Raw genomic sequence first — 11,761 nt, forward strand, 5'->3', positions numbered from 1 at the left:
TATTTTTTTTTTTGTATTTTTCTGAAGCTGGAAATGGGAAGAGACAGTCAGACAGACTCCCGCAAGCGCCCGACCGGGATCCACCCGGCACGCCCACCACGGGCGACGCTTTGCCCACCAGACGGCGATGCTCTGCCCCTCTAGGGTGTCGCGCTGTTGCGACCAGAGCCACTCTAGTGCCTGGGGCAGAGGCCAAGGAGCCATCCCCAGCACATGGGCCATCTTTGCTCCAATGGAGCCTCAGCTGTGGGAGGGGAAGAGAGAGACAGAGAGGGAGGAGAGGGGGAAGGGTGGAGAAGCAGATGGGCGCTTCTCCTGTGTGCCCTGGCTGGGAATCAAACTTGGGACTTCTGCATGCCAGGCCGACGCTCTACCACTGAGCCAACCGGCCAGAGCCATACCCATTATTCTTATATTGATATTTCTGATGGAGTCAGGGAATTCTTGTAGAGCTCTCTTAGTATTTTTAATTCATAAGTCTCTCTCTTCTCTCTGGAGCATTTGTAGCTGCCTGTCTTTGATATCACTGATTCTTTTCTCTATCAGGCTTGTTCTATTAGCTAAACTTGCTTCCTCAATCTTCAATTCATGAATTGAATTCTTCATCTCTGTTTTTAGTTTTAATCTCCATGGAGAGGTATTCATTTTGTTCATTAATTTGTTTTCTGAGCTCATTAAGTTTCTTATTGTTGTCTTTTTGCATCTCATTGAGTATTTTCAGAACTTCAATTTTGAATTCTTTTTTTTTTTTTTTTTGTATTTTTCTGAAGCTGGAAATGGGGAGAGACAGTTAGACAGACTCCCGCAGGCACCCGACCGGGATCCACCCGGCACACCCACCAGGGGCGACGCTCTGCCCATCAGGGGGCAATGCTCTGCCCCTCTGGGGCATCGCTCTGCCACGACCAGAGCCACTCTAGCACCTGGGGCAGAGGCCAAGAAGCCATCCCCAGTGCCCGGGCCATCTTTGCTCCAATGGAGCCTTGGCTGCGGGAGGGGAAGAGAGAGACAGAGAGGAAGGAGGGGGGTGGAGAAGCAAATGGGCGCTTCTCTTATGTGCCCTAGCTGGGAATCGAACCTGGGTCCCCCGCATGCCAGGCCAACGCTCTACCGCTGAGCCAACCGGCCAGGGCCCAATTTTGAATTCTTTATCATTTAACTCAAAGGTTTCCATGAGACTGAGATTTTTTCTGAAGATTTTTTATTTTCTTTCTGAACTACTTATCAGTCCTTTGTAGCCATGGTGTACAATTTCTTCTTCTTTGATGGTATTTGAGAATGGTATTGTTAAGAACCTTATCAAGCCTGACCTGTGGTGGTGCAGTGGATAAAGTGTCGACCTGGAACACTGAGGTTGCCGGTTCAAAACCCTGGGCTTACCTGGTCAAGGCACATATGGGAGTTGATGCTTTCTGCTCCTCCCTCCTTCTCTCTCTTGCTCTCCCTCTTTCCCTTTCTCTCTCTCTTTCCTCTCTGAAAATTGAATAAAATCTTTAAAAAATGAACCTTAACAAAAAAACTAAACAAATTAAAAATTGAAGTAAAAAAATATAATAAAAAATTTCAAAATTATGAAAAGAACCACAAAATAAAAGATCAAAAGTAAATTTAAAAAATCAAAAACAGGGGCCCTGACCGGTTGGCTCAGTGGTAGAGCATCGGCCTCGTGTGCAGAAGTCCCGGGTTCGATTCCCGGCCAGGGCACACAGGAGAGGCACCCATCTGCTTCTCCACCCCTCCCCCTCTTCTATCTCTCTGTCTCTCTCTTCCCCTCCCGCAGCCAAGACTCCATTGGAGCAAAGTTGGCCCGGGCACTGGGGATGGATCTGTCACCTCTGCCTCAGGCACTAGAATGGCTCTGATTGCAACAGAGCAATGCTGCAGATGGGAGGAGCATCACCCCCTGATTGGCATGCTGGGTGGATCCTGGTTGGGTGCATGTGGGAGTCTGTCTGACTGCCTTCCCATTTCCAACTTCAGAAAAATAAAAAATAAAAATAAATTTTAAAAAATCAAAAACAAAACATAGCAAGAAATAAGAATAAAAATATATAAAGATTTAAAGAAGATGAAATTCAAAAGAGAAAAAAATTAAGGAAAAAAGAGAGGGAAAATAATTTTTGGTTTTGAGAGGTTTCTTTCAGTAGGTGCCAGTGCATTACAAGTCTTAGATCTGTCAAGTTCCTGGGCTGTCCAGTGCTGAGATGTTGCTGTCACAATGATGTAGGCAGATCCACAGCCGCATTGGTGGGTGGGCATGTTGTGAGGGCTTTATGGTTTTGGCTTTAAGGCTTCAGCTTTCCAGTTTTATGGCTCTATCAATGCTGATCTCAGGTTTCTGGGTGCTTCTTCCCACATCTCAACAGACCTGGGGACCAGTCAGGAAGCACCTCTGTGCTTCAGGGGAGAAAGTGGCTCTGGCGAACTAGCTGTAGGTTTTTTCTCTGCCACTCCCAAACCATGAGGTGAGGGAGGAGGGATCTGATAGGCTGGAGGGTGCACTTTATCTTTCTCTGTCTCTGCTGAGTGCAGGCTGCAAGAAAACTGTGAGAACATTGGCTGTGACCCCTTGCTCTGGCTGCTTTGGTTTAGTTTCTTCCCCTTTGCCCCTCCATCTCACTGCTCCTCCTAGTAGAAGAAGATCCAGTCACTCTGAGTTTCCTTCTCTGTACCCATCAGACAAAATCCAGAGAGCACAAGCTTCTTTTTTTCAATAGTCTAGCATAAAAAAATAAACCCAGTCATGCCAGGTTTATCTCTCCTCTTGCCACCACAAATGCATTTTATCTTTTGCCCTCCTTTTTATCCTGTTCCTCCTATAGTCACCTATGGTACAATTGGTGTACGAATATTTCAGGCATGACTATGAGTCATGCTGGGGTTTCTTCACTGAGTTATAGTTATTTAATTTGTTAAAATTTCAAGGAGAGAAATCAGGAGTATCCCTTATGCCAGTATTACTCTGATGTCATCTTAGTTTCTTATAATATATTAGGTTGTTTACTTTGAATCTCTGTTGTTTCTTGATATAAGCCTGTAATCATATAAACATCCCTCTTATTACTGCTTTTGTGGCAACTCAGAAATTTTGATATGTGGCATTATCATTCTCATTTGTCTGTATATATCTTTTAATTTCTGCTTTTATTTTTTTCTTTGACCCAATCATTTTGTAGAAGTGTGTTGTTTAATTACCACACTTTTTTTGATTTCTTTACTTTTTTTTTGCAGTTGAATTAAATTTTATAGCCTTATGATCAGAAAATATACCTGGTATAATTTCAGTCTTCCTGCCTTACTTATGGTGGTGCAGTGGATAAAGCATCAACCTGGAACATTAAGTTTGCTGGTTTGAAACCCTGGATTTGCCTGGCTAAGGCACATATGAGAATTAATGGTTCCTGCTCCTCCCTCCTTCTCTCTCTCTTCTCTAAAATGAATAAATTTTTAAAAATCTTATTTTCAATATTCCTGAATTTGTTGAAGTTAGTTTAGTGGCCCAACATATGGCCTATTCTTGAGAATGTTCTATGCACACTAGAAAAAAATGTATAATCTAATATTCTTGGATGAAATGTACTGTAAATGCCTACCATGTACATTTGATCTAGTGTGTTGTTTAAGGCTGATATATTTTTTTTTGATTTTCTGTTTCCATGATCTTTCTAAAGTCTAATGGTGTGTTGAGATTTTCAAGTATGATTGCGTTTTTGTCTGTTTCGATTTTTAGATTGGTTAGTAAATATCTTATATATGTTTGTTCTCCCTGATTCAGTGCATATATATTAAGAAATGTTAGGTCTTTTTTATATAATAACCCTTTTGTCATTATAAAATGCTCATCTTTGTCTCATGTTACCTTTGTTATCTTGAAATCAGATATGAATATGGCTACACCTGCTTTTCTTTGGGTATTATTTTCTTAGAGAGTCATTTTCCAACCTTTCACTTTGTGTCTACTTTTGTCCTTAAAGCTTCAATTTGTCTCTTGAAAGTAGCATACAATTGGGTTTTGCTTTTTGATCCAATCTGTTACTCTGCACCCCTGCATTGGTGAGTTCAGTTTATTTTCAATTAGTGTAATTATTGATGTTTGGGTAATTTTTATAGCCATTTTATGTTTTGTTTTCTGGGAGTTCTGTGACTCCTTTTATTTTCTCTTTTGTATTTCTGTCACTTGTTTTAGTTTGGTGATACAGTGGTACCTTGAGATATGAACAGACCAACATAAGAATTCTTTAAGATATGAGCTGTGACTTGGTCCATATTTTTGATCCAGAGCCAAGCGAAATTCCGAGATAAAAGTCATGATTCTGGAAGTTGCCACTAGTTGGCACATTGGCGCATGGGTCCAGTATCAGCAGTTTGATACACGACTTGACTGACTTACAAGCTCTGTTACAGAACAAATTAAATTCATATTTCAAAGTACCACTGTATTCCATATTTCTTACCACTGTTTCTTTTTATTTTTTTACCTATGTGGTTTTTTCATTGTTTATTTTTTAAATTAATTTTAATGTATTGTGTTAACATGGATTGAAGCATCCCACTAAATAAAACACCCTTCCCCACCTCACCCATATCCCTATCTATACCCCCTTCCCCTCTGGGACCTACCATCCTGCTATCTGTATCTCTGTGTTATGTATATATAATTTCAATAATGCTTTCACCTTCTCTGATCCAATCCCCTTATCTTCTTTTTCTCTCACAGCTATCCAGCTGGTCCCTGTGACCCTGCCTCTGCCTCTATTTTGTTCCTCAGTTCATTTTGTTCTTAAGATTCCACAAATAAGTGAGATCATATGGTATTTGTATTCCTCTGCCTGGCTTATTTCACTTAGCATAATAATCTCCAGGTCCATCTATTCCATCACAAAAGGTAAGATTTACCTCTTTTTCAGGGCTGCATAGTATTTCATTGTGTATATGTAACACATTATTTTAATTCATTCGTTCACTGACAGACACTTGGGCTGTTTCCAGATCTTGGCTAACGTAAACAATGCTACAATAAAAATGAGAGTGTATTTCTTCTGTTAAATAAGTAATTTTGTATTCTTAGGATATATTACAAATAGTAGCATAGCTAGGTAAAAAGAAAGTTCTATTTTTAATATTTTGAGGAAAGACCATACTGTTTCCCACAGTGGCTGCACAAGTCTGCATTTCCACCAGCAGTGCAGGAGGGTTTCCTTTTCTCCACACCCTCATCAGCACTTATTGTGTGTTAATTTGTTAATCAGCAACATGCTGACAGATGTGAGGTGGAATCTATCTCACTGTGGTTTAATTTGAATTTCTCTGATAATTAGTAATGTTGAACATTTTTTCATATGCCTATTGGCCATCTGTATGTCCTCTTTGGAGCAGTGTCTCTTCAGTTCTTTTGCCCATTTTTTAATTGGATTGTTTACCTTCCTGGTGTTGAGTTTAAGAAGTTCTTTATAAATTTTGGTTATTAATCCCTTATCAGATGTATTGGTAAATATATTCTTCCATTGTGTGGGATGTCTTTTTATTTTGTTCATGGTGTTTTTTTACTGTGCAAAAGATTTTTAGGTTGATACAGTCCCATTTGTTCATCCTTTCCTTTCTTTCACTTGCCCATTGAGATAAATCAGTAAAAATATTGCTATGAGAGATATCAAAGAGTTTACTGCCTATTTCTTCTTCTAAGATGTTTATGTTTTCACAACTTAAAGTCTTTTTGCTACTTTTAGTTTTTTCTGGGAATGGTGTAAGTTGGTGATCTAGTTTCATTTTTTTGCATGTACCTGTCCAATTTTTCCAACACTGTTTGTTAAAGAGATTCTCTTTACTCCATTGTATGCCCTTACTTCCTTTGTCAAATATCAATAGACCATAAAGCATGGGTTTATTTCTAGGTTCTTTGTTCTGTTCCATTGATCTGTATGCCTGTTCTTAGCCCAGCACCAAGCTGTTTTAAGTACAATTGCCTTGTAGTATAACGATATCAGAAAGTATGATACCACCCACGTTATTTTTCATTTTCAAGATTGCTGAGACTATTCATGTTCTTTTTTGGTTTCATTAAAATTTTTGGAATATTTTTTTATATCTTTGAAGTATGCCATTGGTATTTTAATAGAAATTGCATTGAATTTATAGATTTCTTTGGGCAATATAGACATTTTAATGTTGTTTTTCTTTCTATTCATGAACACAACATATGCTTCCACTTCTTTGTATCTTCTTTGATTTTTTTTAATTAATATTTTATAATTTTCTAAGTACAAGTCTTTTAGCTCCTCAGTTAAATTTACCCCCAGGTACTTTTCTTTTATGTTGCAATAGTGAAGGGGATTGTTTATTTAATTTCTCTTTCAGACAGTTCATTTTTGGTGTATAAAAATGCCACTGATTTATAAATATTAATTTTATATCCTGCCACTTGCTGAATTAATTTTACCAGTATAGTTGAGTTTTGACTCAGACTTTAGGATTTTCTATTTTTTATTGATTTTAATTTATTGTGTTTACCTAGATTCTAGTGTTGCCCTGAATGAATCTCCCCTCCCCCATTTTCCCCTCAACATCTCCCTTGTCCCCTCCCCATAGAACTATTATGTTAAGTGAAATAAGCCAGGCAGAAAAAAGAAAAATATTATATGACATCATTCATTTGAGGTATCCAATGAACAATGTGAACTGAGAAATGGAATTGTGACAGAGGAGAGATCAAAGGGACCAGAGGAAAAGAGAACAGAGGGAAAGGGGATAATAGGATGAGATAAACCTGAAGGGAAGGGGGGAGGGCACTTTAGGGTTTTCTATATACAGTATCATGTCATCAGAAAATAATGATAATTTTACTTCTTTTTCAATTTGGATGCCTTTTATTGCTTCTACTTGTCTGATTGCTGTGGCTAGGACTTCCAGAACTATGTTGAATTAGAGTGATGAAAGAGGGCACCCCTGCCTTATTCCTGATCTTAAGGGGATGGCTTTTAATTTTTCCCCATTAAGTATAATATTGGCTGTGGGTTTGTCATACATGGTTTTTATTATGTTGAGGTATGTTTTCTGTATTCCCTATTTGCTGAGAGTTTTGATCATAAATGGGTGCTGAATTTTATCAAATGCTTTTCTGCATTTATTGATATTACCATGTGATTTTTATTTTTTTTTGTTTATGTGATGAATCATATTGATTGATTTGCTAATATTGTACCAGCCTTGCCTCCCCAGAATAAATCCCACTTGATAATGATGTACAATTTTTTTTTACGTATTACTGAATCCAGTTTGCTAATATTTTGTTGAGAATTTTAGCATCTAATGTCATCAGGGATATTGACCTATATTTATTTTTCTTTGTCGTATCTTTACCTGGTTTGGGAATAAAGATTATGCTTGCCTCATAAAAGGGGCTTGGAAGTCTTCCTCTTGAGTTTTTTGAAATAGCTTGAGAAGGATAGGTATTAGTTCTTTGAATATTTGGTAAAATTCTCCTTTGAAGCCATCTGGTCCAGGACTTTTGTTTGCTGGGAGATTTTTGATAACTGATTCCATTTCATTTGTAGTAATTGGTCTGTTCCGGTTTTATGATTCTTCCAGATTGAGTTTTGGAAGGTTTTATGTTTTTTGGAATTGATGCATTTCACCTAGGTTGTTCAATTTTTTTTGCATACAGTTCTTCATAGTATTTTCTTACAATACTTTGTATTTCTGTGGTGTCAGTTGTTACTTCTCTTTCATTTCTAATTTTATTTATTTGATTCCTCTCTCTTTTTTTTGATGTGTCTGGTTAAATATTCATCAATCTTGTTTACCTTTTTAAAAAATCAGCTCTTGGTTTGATTGATCTTCTTTTTTTTTTTTTTTTTAGCCTCTATGTCATTTATTTCCACTTTGATTCTTATTATTTTCTTCCTTCTACTTCATCTAGGCTTTATTTGTTGTTCTTTTTCTAGTTCTTTTAGATGCAGGGTTAAGTTGTTTATTTGAGCTTTCTCTTGCTTCTTAAAGTATGCCTGTGTTGCTATGAACTTCTCTCTCAGGACTGCTTTGCTGTGTCCTATAAATTTTGAGTTGTTTATGTTCATTTTCATTTGCTTCAAGAAAATTTTTTATTTCTTCCTTGATCTCATTGTTAATCCATTTGTTATTTAATAACATGCTCTTTAGCCTCAAAGTCTTTGGATTTTTTTTAGTTTTTCTATTGTATTTGATTTCTAGTTTTATGCCATTGTTATCAGAGAAGATGTTTGATATGATTTCAATCTTTTTAAATTTATTGAAATTTGTTTTGTGCCCTAATATGTGGTCTATACTAGATAATGTTCCATGAGAAGTTGAAAAGACTGTATATTCTGCTGCTTTGGGGTAAAAGGTTCTGAGGACATCCATTAAATCCAGTTGATTTAGTGTGTCATTTAAGGTTGGTGTTTCTTTGTTAACTTTCTGTCTGGTAGATCTATCCATTGAGGTTAGTGGGTTATTAAAATCCCTTGCTATTATAGTGTTGCCGTTGATCTCGCCCTTTATGTCAATTAAATCTCCTCTATATATTTTGGTGCTCCAATAATAGGGACATAGATATTTACAATGGTTATATCCTTCTGATGGATTGCTCCTTTTTTCATTATGTAATGACTTTCTTTATCCCTTATGATAACCTTTATTTGAAAGTCTATTTTGTCAGATATAAGTATTGCTACACCAGCTTTTTTTTTTTCCATTTGCATGAAATACTTCTGTCCATCCCTTCACTTTCAGTTTATGTGTATCTTTTTTTCAGAGGTGGGTCTCTTGCAGACAGCATATGTAGAGGTCCTGTATTATCCATACAGCCACCCTATGTCTTTTGTTTGGAGCATTTAATTCATTTACATTTAAGCTTATTATTGATATGTACTTGTTCATTGCAATTTTATTCTTTAAATCTGTAATTCTCTTTTTCTAGATTTTTTTTTTTTTTTTGCTCTATTTACAACTGGCCCCTTAACATTTCTTGCAGTACTGGTTTGGTTGTAATAAATTCCTTGAGGTGTTTTTTGTTTTGTTTGTCTGGGAAGCTTTTTTTTTCTTTTAATTTTAAATGATAGCCTTGCTGGATAAAGAATTCTTGGTTGTAAGTTCTTGCTTTGCATCACTTTGAATATTTCTTGCCAATTCCTTCTGGCCTTATGTGTTTCTGTTAAGGAGTAGGATGTCACCCTTATGGGGGCTCCTCTGTAGATAATTAACTGATAATTTTTCTTTTTTAGCCATTAGTATTTTTTCTTTGTGTCTTAACTTTGGCATTTTCATTATTATGTGTCTTGGTGTAAGCCTCCTTGGGTTCCTTTTTAAGGGGACTCTGTCTTTCTTGAACTTTTGTGATTTTTTCTTTCATCTCTTTAGGAAAGTTTTCAGCTATGATTTCTTTAAACAGGTTCTCTATCTCTTGTTCATTTTCTTTTTCTTCAGGAACCCCTATGATGCAAGTGTTGTTTTTCTTCATGTTGTCACAGGCTCTCTTAGATTTTTCTCAGTCTTCTTAAACCTCTTTTCTTTTTGTTGCTCTGCTTCTGTGCTATCTTTTATTTTGTCCTCTAAATCAATGTTTTGATCCTCTGCTCAACCAGCCTGCTATTAATTCTTTCTAGTGTAATCTTCATTTCTGACATTATATTTGTCCTTTCTGACTATTTTTTATTATTATTTCAATGTCATTTTTTATTCTTGCATCTCTTTATTTAGGTGTTCATTGTGTCCATCTGTTGTTGCTCTAAGATCCTTGAACATCCTAAATGTCATTGTTTTAAAATCTGCATCTGGTAGTTTGATTATTTCCATCTCATTCAGTTCTTTTTCTGGGTGCTGCGAACCAGCGTAGCTAGTAATTTTAGGTCCTGAGTTGGAATGGCACAAAATTATGAAAATAGGTTTTAAAAATAAAAGGATAGGTTTAGCAGGGCTCTGCAAAGCTGCTAGCAAGAACAGAGTGTGCTCCACGACCCCTTCTTGCTTTATTTATAGGGCAAAGTGAGGCCATTAGCAAGTCAGCAACCCCTGATCACGTTTTCAAGGCAACCCAAGAATTTTACCTAGTGCATAAAAATCCCATCATACATAACATCTTAACTTTACACAAAACAAAGGATAGAAGAAACTTGCCTCCAGTCTTTTGGGGGGACATGGGGGTAGGATGAGAGTATAAACAATCGAGCACCACAGCTTAACAACCTTTTACAATTTTACAGAACAAGTGAGGTGGGGGTTGGGCTGACTGTCTGCTTACAGCCAATTCCCTACACCTCTGTTCCTCAAAAATCTAAACTGCAAAAACCTTGTTGGCTTTTTGGTCCCCAGCATCTGGGGATTGCTCTTTTTGATACATTTGGGTTGCATTTCTTTGTCTACCCATTTTGTCTGTGTATATAGGCTCCTTCTTTGGGCATGCTGCTCATGTAGGTAGCTGAGTCTTGGGTTGGTGCTGTCTGCCACCAGCTAGCAGTTGTGTTGGTTCTAGATCTTCTTAGGTTGGCATCAGCTGTCGTTTGTAACATGCTGTGGGTTACTTGTCTTCAGCTACTGCTCTCTTTGCTGTTTGTGTCAGTATTTTCTGTGCCTGGATAGCATGAGAGGGACCAACCTATGTATATGGATCAGCTTCCTCCTGCTTAGAGCTGACAGCAGCTCTGTAAAAGCTCCAATCTCCATAAGATTTGCCTCCATTTTTCAGCTGTCCCACCTCCTTTTGCAGCTCTTCCCAGAGTCTTCTATAGAAAGGCTATAGTGTGTGCCTAGACTTGCTTCACCAACCAAACCCTCTAAAGATTGAAAGTTTGTTGAGTTAGGGTAGCTGAGGTTGGAAATACAACATTAGTGGGACCCCCTACTTCAGGGGTCTCTTGGGCAGTAGCTCAGTACAGGGATTTTGGCCCTTATATCAGAGCCTAATCTCTCATCCACTGCTGGGTACTCAAATTCTGTTTCTCCATAAGGTGAACAGCAGGTTCAGATCAAGTGGGGCTGACAGTCCCCTCTGCAGAAATTCTTACAGCTGATGAGACCCTGGTCTCAGTGAGAAATACTGAGAGAGTCCACCCTGAGTATGACTATCTCCCCCAGAAAATGGCTATGCCCCTCAACCAGATCCAACAATAAGTTCACAGGAACCCACACTTTGAATGTTCATGCTCCAAACCTCTCTTTTTTCCCCCTTTGGGGTCTATCCCAGCAGGGTAGGGTATCAGCACCCAGGCCAGCTGACTGTGTAGCTCCCCCCTATCCAATGCACATGAGCCTCTGTGCAGGTGTTGATCACAGAAAGCAGTATTTACCTCAGCTGGGCCAGGTGTGAAAAGCCCTTCATTAGGATACGACTCTAACAGGGGTTGTTTGGTCCTGAACCAATGCTCTCTGCAGCTGGCCACTGGATGTGCCAACCCTGTGCTTCCCTGGCAGAAAACTGGTGCAGACCAGTGGGAAACACTACTCATGACTGGCCCTCAGCAACTTTTTTTGACCTACATGCAATCCAGAGTTTGTGGCTGCCTCTGCTGGGCCCAGGTGCACATGGAAATACCAGCTGCACACCTAGGCTGGCTTTTATTCACACTGGGCCTGGGAGAAAGTCCGTTTAAAAGGCCAAGGTTTCCTGAGTCCTTCCTTCTGCAATCTCTGTCTACTGGCTGCTTGTTTGTCTCTAGAGTCTAGGGCTTGCAGCAATTCAGAGATTAGGAATGGTGTTGGGTATTGCTTTGTCCCTAGGCCCCAGGTTTTAGTCTCTCTAGACGTTTTTTAC

General features: G+C 38.4%; 1 non-coding gene across 1 annotated transcript; it reads left to right on the forward strand.

The window, feature by feature from the left end:
• Positions 1 to 1,628: 1,628 nt before the first annotated feature.
• Positions 1,629 to 1,704, forward strand: TRNAT-CGU (transfer RNA threonine (anticodon CGU)). The gene has a single exon. It is a non-coding gene; the product is annotated as a tRNA-Thr (tRNA).
• Positions 1,705 to 11,761: the final 10,057 nt, after the last annotated feature.

The sequence above is a fragment of the Saccopteryx bilineata genome, chromosome 2 (assembly GCF_036850765.1).
Source record: "Saccopteryx bilineata isolate mSacBil1 chromosome 2, mSacBil1_pri_phased_curated, whole genome shotgun sequence".
In the NCBI taxonomy this organism is placed as follows: domain Eukaryota; kingdom Metazoa; phylum Chordata; class Mammalia; order Chiroptera; family Emballonuridae; genus Saccopteryx; species Saccopteryx bilineata.